The following is an 11,329-nucleotide window of genomic DNA, read 5'->3' as shown; positions in this document are numbered from 1 at the left end:
ATCACCATCATCACCATCATCACCATCATCACCATCATCACCATCATCACCATCATCATCATCACCATCATCATCACCATCACTATCATTATTATCACCATCATAAATGACTTATCCTTTGGCATATAGAAGTCTCACCTGGGAAGAAAAAAAAATACCAAATGCTAAAATACAAACAAAAAGAAGCAAAAACCCTAATAGCTGGGCTTGTCTCTCTCAATGATTTTACTAAATTCAGTACACTCTCCACTAATGCCTCTTTCTGAGTAGGTTTGAAGGTAAACTCTGCCTGGCCAAACTTCAAAAAAAAACCATCTAAGTTTATACTGCTTAGGAAAGAAAACTGAAAGACCCTCGAGCATGAAGCGAAGCAAACGGAGCAGGAGGAGCACGCAGAGAAAGATCAGGCTACCGCAGAGGCCACGGCTGCAGAACGCACTTTCTATGCGAGGGGAGCGCAGTGCGCGGCGCAACCGACAACTCGGGGGAGAGTTACTGACCCTCTCAAACCATCGCCTCTCGTCCTGCAGGACGCTTTTCTGGAGAAAATGCACCATGGGGCTGTAAGTAAAGCAGTCCCCTGCCCAGGCCCGCTGAGGCCCCCTGTCCTCGGGGCAGCTTGCCCTCCAGGGGCCCTTCTCACCGGCCATCTGCAGGAGCTCAGTGATTCTTCCTGGGGACAAAGCGAATCGATCGCTTTTCCGGCGTGTTGCCTCCGTCCTGCAGGAACCCACGGAACTAAATTAAAATCCATGTTTCACATTTGTGATGAGAAGGTAGTCGTGTCTGTATTAAAATGAAGGCCACGAACTTCAATTTCTTCAAGGCAGCGGGAACATCATGTCCAAAGCGCCAAGGGAGGAGGCGCTGAGTCCGTGACAATGCTTTAAACTTTAATAACGTTTTGCTTGAAAATGAATAATACAGGTCCTATATGATTTGAATCTCTATATCACCTTCTTTCATTTTCGAAGATTAGGATCTTATAACAGCTAAGCCCGTGTGGTGCTTACTACTTACCAAGCATTGCTAAGAGTTCTACGATTGTCGCTTCATTTAATTCCCTGACCTGCCCTATGAGGAAGGTGCTAGAGTGACCCCTCTTTAACAGGCGGGGAGACTGAGGCACAGGGTTGGGAAGTTACTTTCCTGACTTTCCAGGCCATGAGGGGCACAGCTGGGACGCCAGCGGAAGCAGGTCGGCTCGAGCCTGCGTTTTTCAGCTCCCTGGCGATGACCCTGAGTGGCTACATGTTAGAGCCACTTGGGATGCTTTGACAAACATCGATGCCCGAGCTAAGTTCATAATGGATAGTTGACAACACCTGCCTGGGGGAGACTGTGTCATGGAAGGACTTTGAGACCAAGCGCCACACTCTGAGTGGGGTGAGTGAGTGAGGAGCATGGAGGGAAATAATTTACTGTCTCTAAACCTGAGCCGTGCACATCTGTAAAATGTGACATTCCTGGTAAGGTGGTTGCTGTGAGCATTAAATGCAGGAAGGCCCCCTGTCCTACTTAACAGACTGAGCTGGCTCTGGGGCTTGGGTCTTCCAGCGCTTAAACCAAACACATGGGGACGAACTGGAACCAGTCTGCCCTGTGCTTAAATGAGCTGATGCTGTCATATCGATGCACATTTTCCCAGGCAGATGCAAGCATGCAAGAGCAGTTTTTGTTTTTTTTTAAAGCTATTTATTTTGCTTTAAACCATCCCACACGTGTCTAAGGGATTTTCAAGGCAGAAATGAACAGGCGTGTTTGAGTTTTAAGATGACCAGTGTGGCTGGACTATGCAAAGTAAGAGGTCATTCCAGTCCATCTCAGGGGTAAGACGAGTAATTAAAAAACCAGGGAACAATATACAGGAATAGATATTCAATCAGCTCACATCAAATGAACCTCAGGTGAGAGTTTCAGAAGGGAAGGAGGCTGGAAGGGGTCAAAATCATCACCGCCGAACAGCCTATACCAACCACTAGAGCGAGTCCCACCAACAACCCCTATTTCTTATCAGGAAATGGACTCATGGCACAGTGCTCGGCACACACGGGAGGCTCAGTGGAAGGTCCGATGAGCTGGAAGACTGCAGCTCTACTGGAATTTAATAAACATGGGCACGGAAGAGGGTTGCAAAGCCAAGGTCAGCACTGGAGGACAGAGGTAAGACCACCTGATACTTAGCTTCTTCCAACCTTTAAAGCACTGTTAATATGCCTGTACCTTGTGTCACTGGTGAGGCCAGGGAATTTCTAAAGAATGGTGGGACCGTTACCTATTTCTTTAATGCCCTGTGGGTTGAAATCCCCATGGCTCAAGGCCCCCAAAGCAAATATAGTTGTCTTTTGCTCATGACTTTTATTTTGTGTTGTTTTAGATTTACTTTTAAAGCTATAATATTGAAATTCTGACCAAGAGCTAATTTCTCCCTAACTGGAAAAGTATACAAACGGGAAGAGCTTCGCAAGCTGATGACCTACAGGAAATGTGTCACTTTTCACTCCCAGATCTTTGCCACGGCATCTCCACCCTCTCACGTGAGTCCTGAAATTGCAAAACTAGAGTGTGTGCGGGCTGAGCAGGTGATATAAATGCTCCTGTGCCCTGTGCTCCAGCCTCGGTGGCTTCTGAGCTGCGCCTGGCAGGTACCAGACGTGTTCCAGCCTCAGGACCTTTGCACAAGCTCTTTCTGCTGTGCTCTTCCTCGTGGATGGACACAGAGCTTCATTCCTCGCCTACCTCGGGTCATTACTCAAGTGTCAGCTTCTTTTGAGTTTGCCCCTGACCATTCTCAGATTGCAGTACCTCCCTCCCGCCCTCGAGCCACATACTCACTTCTTCCTCTTTTCCGTCTCTCTTCTCAGCCTGTGCCTTCACCTGATAATTGCAAATATTTAATTATTTGCTGTTTTTCTCCCTTAAAAAAAACCTGAGCCGCATAAGGGCAGAAATTTCGCATATTCTTTATTTTTTAATTTCCAACTCTCTCTTTCCATCACTTGGCCCATAGGAGGCACTGTGTAAGTATTTGTTAGATAATGAATGAATGACATCCATGACTATGCAGCCTCACCGGATCTCAGAAGCCTGTCGGCTTAAAGGGAGCAAGGGGAGCGTGAGAAGTTCGAATCAAACGCGTTGATGGGTCCAGCACCATTTCTTTGAACCATCAACCGTGTAATGGGCACACGTGACCTGCTCTGTCCTGGGCAGCAGCAGCAGGGGCAGGCCGAAGGGCACGCAGGTGAGCCTTTAAGGAGCTCGCTCTCTGTTCAGATTCAATAGGGACCGTCTCCGATCATTTTAACTCGAAGATGGCCAAGGAGATGCCTATGCAGGAACCTCCGATGACGACAGAAGAGCGAAGAAATAAGTCATTGCTTAGGTGAAGCTGCAGCATCCTCAGCTTGACCTGGGGCGTGAGGGGCACAATACACACTGCCCCTTCAAATGTCCTTCTAGCACTGATCCCGAGATGGATCAAAAGGAGCCTGGGCCGCCTCTCCCTTATAACGGTGCTTGGGAATGAATATTCATGCCGTTCCCAGCGTCCGCTGCAGCCATCCTGCCTTGCAGCAGAGCTTGCTCGTTTCAGGAGGGGCCCTGGAATCAATTACCAGTGAATTATTTATATTAGCAACTGCCGCAAAGTGTTTCCCAGCTGTTGAGTCATGAAAGACATTTTGTTCTTTTCAGATTTTGCCCCAGGCATGGATGTAAGTGACCAAATCCATCATCGGAATGAAAGGGGATTTCTCTCCCTTTTCCAAACACAACGACGACGGGGCCCACACGCAGCGCCCCTCGGCTCGCTCGGGAAAGCCGAGCTCGTGATCGTCCCCGTATAATGTCAGCTGCAGGCTTCCTGGGTGGAACCCATAACACCACGGAGCGGGACCTAGTTAAACGCAGAAGCACGCGGGGTCAGGTCTTCCCACCACCACGTGAGGGCATTCCGAGATCAGATGAGACCCACGTGGTGACGAAGCCATCAGCGAGCGTCCCAGGGCCTCTGGGAAGACCTTCCCTGCCCATGCCAGCAGCCGGGTGACAAACACGGGACAAGACACGGGGTAAACGTTAATGTGCTGGCTAAACGCGGAAGGGAGGTTGTCACTTCTTTCTGAGTCTTGTGGAATTTACGGAAGGATTCTGATGTGAGAATTTCGTGAACAGCCAGGAAAACACCTGAAATCGAAATCTGCACAGATTCACTTGGGGTTCGATGGTGAGCGTTGCAGCTTCTTTTCCAGGCATCGAGGGGAGAGACGTCGGGTAAAACCCCCCTTCGCAGTCCAGCGCTTAACCCCGTTAAAAGCGATTGGCAGGTTTTCTCGTCTTCCTCATCCGGTGGTATTTTGGTGAGTAGGGCGGGCGGTGGGGACCCAGGCCACAGAGCGGACTTTCCCAGTGGCTGGGTTTGTTCCCGCGTCTGAGAACCAGTGCACGTCCGTCTGGGGGAGTCGGATTAGCTGTCACCACGTGCGCACACACGCTCGCACACACGCACGCAGGGGTGCAAACGTCAAGACCCGCGAGCCTCTCCACACGTGACCGTGGTAAACCGTAGGGCTGGGGGGCTGGATCGTGGGTTGGGTCATGGACTGCCTTCTCTCGGTTCTCTCTACGATTTTAGTGCTGTGGGTCGGTAAGCACGTGGGGCAACGGTCTGTCATTGGGTAACATACGTGCCTGATGCCGTTGCTATCCTGGGCCCATTTTTACAAGAGTTGCCTTTTCTCTCTTTTCCAGGAATTTCCTGGCGGGCCCGGCAGTAGGACTAGCAGTCAGCTTCATCAGCCCCATTTCCCACGATCCAGGCATCGTCCTCGATGAATAAGCTCCTTCTCGATCGGCTCCCACTGTGGCTTTACCCAGCTGAGCCATCGCCCCAGGCCTGTCTGTCAGCGCTGCTCACTGGGGGGCATCCAAGTGGGGCCACATGGTGACTGCGGGTTCCCCAGAGAGACGCCAGCTGGGGAAGCACCCCAAACCTGGGGCGTTGGCCACGTACATGTCGCAGCTCTCAAAGACCCCAAAGGGGTTGCACTTCCTGGAGACCTCCACTCCATCCGCAGCTCTGAAACGACCCCGCCACCCCAAGCGACCGGATGCAGGGAGCTTCGTGCAAAGGGCAGGACCTGGTGGCCGTTCTGCTCTCTTTGGAGCTTCTGGGTTCAGCCAGTTCTTGATTCTTGCTCTGAGCCCCACACGGTGGTTTATAAATGCAGGATCGGAAACGCAAAGAATGCTGAGTATGCTTGTTTGCTTAATTTTTTAGCCATATGGCAGGAAAAAAAAAAATGAAAACATGGACTAAAAATAAGAAAATCTGAGTTAAAAGCCCCAATGTGGTATATATTTACCATATGGTCGTTTGGTATATGTTTACCATATGGTCGTTTGGTATATGGTCAATTACCATATGGTAATAGTTATAGTCATAATGGTAATAATCCTTATTACTATTATTTACTTAAGGTCCGCCATGTGCCAGACGAGCTGGAAAGACGTTCGTGACCATCATCTCGCTCAGTCGCTGCGGTGTCCTGTGAGGAAGGCTGTGTTGTCACCCACTGTACAGAGGAGGAAACTGAGACTCAGCCCGGACGGGCGATGGGCCGGTGCCACACGGAGACAGAGGGATGCGGCCGAGACCTTGATTCAGGCGCTCTCCGTGTGTCGCACCATGGGGCCGCGTGCCGAGCAGCCTGCGCCCACCCTGCGTCTCCTGTACCAACCCCAGCGAGAGCCACTAGAAACGGCCCGCCTGCCAGATTCCCTCTACGGTCCAATAGAACTCCTCGTTAATTCTTATTTAACGCAGGGCAGCGCTGAGCCAAGTTCCAGTTCCAAGTTCCAATCCTTCCGGCCTCCGAGAAATGACGAGAAAGCGCGAATGCCTCCCTGTCTTCATTAAAGTCTGGGAGTCCAGCCAAAGGGTGTCCTTGGGGCCGAGGAAGAAGCCGGCCGTCCTTGTTCCTTCGTTTATGTCAAAGACGGGACAGAGAGAACGGGAGGCAGGATATGTGGGCGGCGAGGGGGGCAATGGAGAGAATGGGGAGAGGAGGAAGTCGGGGGACGGGGGGACGGGGGTTCCAGGCAGAGGCTGAGGTGGGGAGAGGGTGGGGACAGTAGGTGTGGCCCCAGAGCATGGCAGCGGTCGGGGGGTGCCGCGGAGGGAGCATCGTGGGAAATGAGTGTGGAGAGGCGGGCGGGGCCCCAGCCCCTGGGGTCCGGCGGGAAGGCCATCGGGTTTGGTTCTGAGCGGGGGCAGAAGCCCCCGTGGGACAGGGAACAAAATGGTGACACGAGCTGACTAGCGCTTTACGCCAGTGCCTTTGTGCCGTCAGGAAGGGGAGCGAGAGGAGCAGAGGGGAGATCGGGGGGCAGCTGGAGGGGCTGTGGTCGGCTGAGGCGGGCGCGCCAGGGAACCCCTCGTGGGAGGAGAAGCTCCAGGCCAGCTCAGGTTTGGCAACGACATTTTAAACACAACAAAGGCGCGACCCATGCCAGAAGGAATTGATCAACTAGACTTCGCTAAAATTAAAAAATTCTGCCCCGTATAAGGCGCTACCGAGAGGACGAAAAGACCAGCGACCGACTAGGAGGAAATGACGGCGAAAGACCCAACCGATCGAGGCCTGTCACCCCAAATATATGAAGAACCCCTAAAACTCAACGACATCGACCCACTCGAAAAATGAGGCAAAGCTCTGAACAGACCGCTCACAGGTAAACAGATGGCAAATCGGCCCATGCAAAGGTGCTCCACGTGGTGCGTCATCAGGGAGACGCAGATTGAAATGACCGCGAGAGTCCACGACCCGCCTAGGAAAACGGCCCAGCCCTGAAACTCCGACCAGGCCGAATGCCCACGAGCACGTGGAGCAGCGGCGACTCTCATTTCTCGCCGGCGGGGACGCACCGCGATGCGGCCGCTTTAGGAGACGGTTCTATAGTTCCTTACAAAATGAAACATACTCCTCCAATACAAGCCGGCCATGGTGCTCCCTGGTCATTTACCCAAAGGAGTCGAAAGCTCATGTCTACACAGAAACCTGCGCACAGGGGTGTCCAGCAGCTCCATTTATCATTGCCCGACATGGAAGGAGCAACCAAGATGCCCGGCAGAGGTGCGTGGTGGGTAAGCGGACCGTGGTCCCTCCAGACGGCAGAACGAGTGAGCCGTCAGGCCATGGGGACACGTGGAGAGGCCTGGAATGCCTGTCACCGCGTGAAAGACGCCCATCTGGAAAGGCGACTCCAGCTACGCGGCCTTCGGGGAAAGGCGAAATGAGGGGGGCGGGGCCGAGGGCCGCGGCTCAGGCGCGACATGGGGGGATGACTAGGGGCCCAGTTGACAGGGCAGTGACCGCGTTCCGTGCGGCACCGTGATAACGGACACGCTATTGTCCATTTGTCCAAACCCACGGAACGAACACCACCAAGGGGGCCCTCCCGCTGGGCCACGTCCCCAGGCCTGTGGACTCTGGGCGACGATGACCGGTCCATGTGGGTTCACCCCGTGTAACAACGTCCCGTCTAGTGGGGGATGTGTACACAGGGGAGGCTGTGCATGCACGAGGTGGGGGTCTGGGGTGGAGCCTCGTCTCCCGCATCCCCCGGCCTCGGGCAGTGATGGGACCTGGGTGGTGGCACCCTGTCATACCCCACCCCTCACCCAAGGCCAGCAGCACAAGGGCTCCAGACAGTCACACAGGACCTTGGCAAAGGCCGGCGTCCCCACCTGGAAGGTCCCCCCTCAGAATCGAGGCTCACCCCTTCACTTCCTTTAAACCCTTTTTCCAGAAGTCGGCTCCTCAGTGTACCCGAGGCTGACGTGTTTAACATGAGACGCCCGCCACCTACGGCACCCCGAACAGCCTGCGTTTTGCTCTGTGTGTTTTCTTGGCTGTTTTCACATCTTGTCACATTATCTTCCCCCCCTCCCCCACCTCCCGCGACACGCACATTAGAGGTTTATTGCTGGACTCTCGACAGTTAGAGAAATGCCAGCCCTGTGTCCGTCACTCTAGCTTCAGAGAGGAGTCACCGAAGAGAAATCGGGATATTCAGCTCCTTCAGGGAAGGTTCTTTCTTCATTTCTTCTTTTGTTTCAAACTGATTTCTCTTCCCTCCCTCTTCCTCCTCCTTCTCCCTCTCTCTCTCTCCCTTCCTCCCTCCCTCCCTCTCTCTCCCTCTCTCTCTCTTTCTCTCTCTCTCGATGGATGGATAGATAGATATCTTCTCTTTTTATGAAATTCGGCCCGAGAAGACTGAAAGCTCTAATGCCAGCAATGGCTACAGTTCCAAGGGTGAAACAGTGTCCTCCCACAACACCGAAATGAGCTCCGTTGTGCAGTGCGTGTTGAAGGGTCTAGTACGTGGGGGGCTGGGACGGAAGACGCAGGAACGCGTCTGTCACTGCGGGCTGCAGTGCAGGCTCTCATTCCTGCCTCTCACGACATGTGCAGCCAGCTCTCAGGCTGGCCACGGTACATAGGGTGTTTCTTTTTTTTTTTGCTTCTCACACAGGTGCGAGTGTCTCGATTTCCCGCCCCGTCGTGGTTGGAGAAGAGCAATGACGAATGTAGAAAACTGTCTGCTCTTGGGGTGTCACACCGCAGTGGGGTTGGCGATCCCGGGAAACGGAGGAGAGAGGGTGTGGGCTGTGCCTTCCTTCGTTAAAATGCATCGAATCCAAACACAGCTCCAACACGCTTCGTTTTCAAGCGGCCTTACCTGGCAGAGACGCAGTGCGTGGGGATGGCCACGAGGGACGCGGGCCCCGGCTCCGCATCTCCCTCCAGTCAGGCATCTGCGTGCTCCTCCCTCAGCCCCACAGGTAGATGCTTCAGCCAGTCGAGCCCGGTTCCGAGTCCCGCTTTTCTTCTTGGAAGGAGATGACATTAGAAAACAATAATAATAACTATTTCAGGCTACGTCTCGAGCGCTAAGTGAAAAACACTTCCTGCCAGGCTGACGACCCAATTCAGCAGGGTCTCGTAGGCTCCCAGGGCTTGAGGGGAGGAGACATGTAGATCTTTTAAAGCCAAACACACTCCGCCTCTCCCATGTTGGGGAAGCAAAGCCTCTGAGGGGCGCTGCCTGCGTGGCTGTGGCTGTCACACCTCTGTATAAGCCTGGACCGGGCGGGCGAGGTCTTGCGCATGGCCGAGGTCCTCACATCAAGACGGGCATCTCGCTGCCCGTCTTGTGACCTAGCTGAGCTGGCCTTCTGTTTTCCAGCTATGTTGGCACAGGTGCCTGAAGGTCAGGTGGCCAGGTCAGAATTTATCGATGGACAGTGGAAAATGTTCACGGAGCATTCAGAGGTGACTCTTCCTGACCACACGGCCCAACCTCGGGAGGTGCTTGCTCGTGGCAGACGCACGGGCGTGCCACGGAGCTGGCCTCCCCGTGCATGGCTCAAGCTTCCCAGGGGGTGGGAAGTTAAAAGGCGATGGCCCAGGGCAGTCAATCCTGCCGGTCCCAGAGTTTGATACTCGTCAACGTGGCTGGATTCCTGCCACCCACATGACTCAGCAGCTGAGCGCTCACGCTGCACCACGCCTGAGCTGTTCCGAGCTGCACCCGAGATTATGAAACGGGCTATGAATTTATGCTTTTGTTGCTATGGTAATTTATATTTCCGCAGTTTTAATAACCTCATCAAACGTAGGCAATCAGAAGCTACGTGGCACCTCTCCATAATTTAACTCTAAACCATTCACGACGACTTGAAATGCCATGGAAACCTCGCCCGAGGAAATTAAAAGCAAACAGAAATAAGTCATCTCGAGCCTGAAAGCTATAAATATTTGAGGTGGGAGCATAAACATTTCAAGAATGGTCTTGATGATGGGAACAGATATTTCTAATAAATGGTGCAGGAAAATGATATAGTGTATAAGGAATACCTTTGAGGCAGGTTTTCTTTTTTTTTTCTCTCATCAAAAAAGAAGAAGAAAACGCTACTGCTTTCTAGTTATTAGGAGGCACAGCGTACGGGGATTTGCCGCGAGCTCGGATAACGTACTTAGGCGCGGACCACCAGCTCGCGAACATTGGCTCTCGCCTGAATGTCGGCTTTGAAAAGGGATGATGACTACAGCCCGGGCTTGTGTCCGAAATATTTACGACGGGTTAAACGTCAAGGTGTGATGGTTCTTAACACATGATCGAGTCGTGGGTCTCCCTACACACACGATCAACGCAGATCTCATCGGCGATGTTGGTTTCTGGTTTGTCTTTACTGCGGATTGTGTTTGCCTTTGCTCCTGAGTAATTCCCAGGGCCACTGGGGCTCCCGTGTGTCCCGAAGGGCCGTATTTACGTAACCGTAGGAAGCCCGACCCTTCTAGAGGGAACTCTGAAGTCAATACGTAGGGCTGGAATGGATTTCAAAGTCAGGACAGAATCTAACCCTTCGCTGTCCTGGAAACGTGCCATTCCCCCTTTCCAGAGGCGAGCCATGGGGTCGAGGTTGAGTAACCTTGAACCCTCTGTGCCACGTATATGATTTCCAATAGCCTTGAACCCTCTGTGTATATGATTTCCAATAGGAATTTTTGTTTTGTTTTTATTGATTTTTTTCCAGATCTACCACCATGATCCCTCCTCCATCGCACCCCCAGATTCTATGTGGGTTTGGAAGCCCACATCGCAGGGGGCTGTTGACAGGGAGCCTCCGATGCGCAGCTAGAGACAATCCCGCGTGCCCCGTGAACATTTTTCTCTACACCTCACCTACATCGATCATCGATTTTTAACTCCAGAATGTCTCCTGGCATCTGTCCTACTGCACTGTTTGCTATTTGATGTCGTTTACTGATTTTTCTAAATCCTCTTAGTTCCGTCGAAGGAGGAGGCCACTCTTGAGAGACAGGGACCTGAGCCTGTATGACACCGGCGCTCTGAGCAAAGCAGAGTGGCCGCTTCGTGGGGTCAGGAGAACGCGGACCGCAGGGGCAGGAGGCTCGCAGAGGTCAGAGCATCGTCGGAAATGCGACCCAGTGTGGCCATGTCTGAGAAGGCTGCGATGTCACTGTCCAGGTGCCAGCGGGGCGGGGCTCTGCCTCCTGGGGGAGAAGCCGGGAACTTTGGGGGGAGGGAAGGGAAGGGGACAGGCAGAGAGGCGAGGAAAGAGACCGCCACCGTGTGACGGAGGAGCAGCACGTTTTAATCAAACGTTTCACTAGAAGAAAAATGTGTGCCTTTTAGACAGCGCCTGCTCTGGGCCCACGAATGACCGTGGTCTGCAGAAACGACGGCGGCATCGCTCCCGGCCCCCGGGCAGCTGTCCGGAGTCACTGCTCATACTGCT

The sequence above is a fragment of the Pteropus alecto genome, unplaced genomic scaffold (genome assembly GCF_000325575.1).
Source record: "Pteropus alecto unplaced genomic scaffold, ASM32557v1 scaffold213, whole genome shotgun sequence".
NCBI lineage: Eukaryota > Metazoa > Chordata > Mammalia > Chiroptera > Pteropodidae > Pteropus > Pteropus alecto.
Note: the sequence above shows the minus strand (reverse complement) of the source record.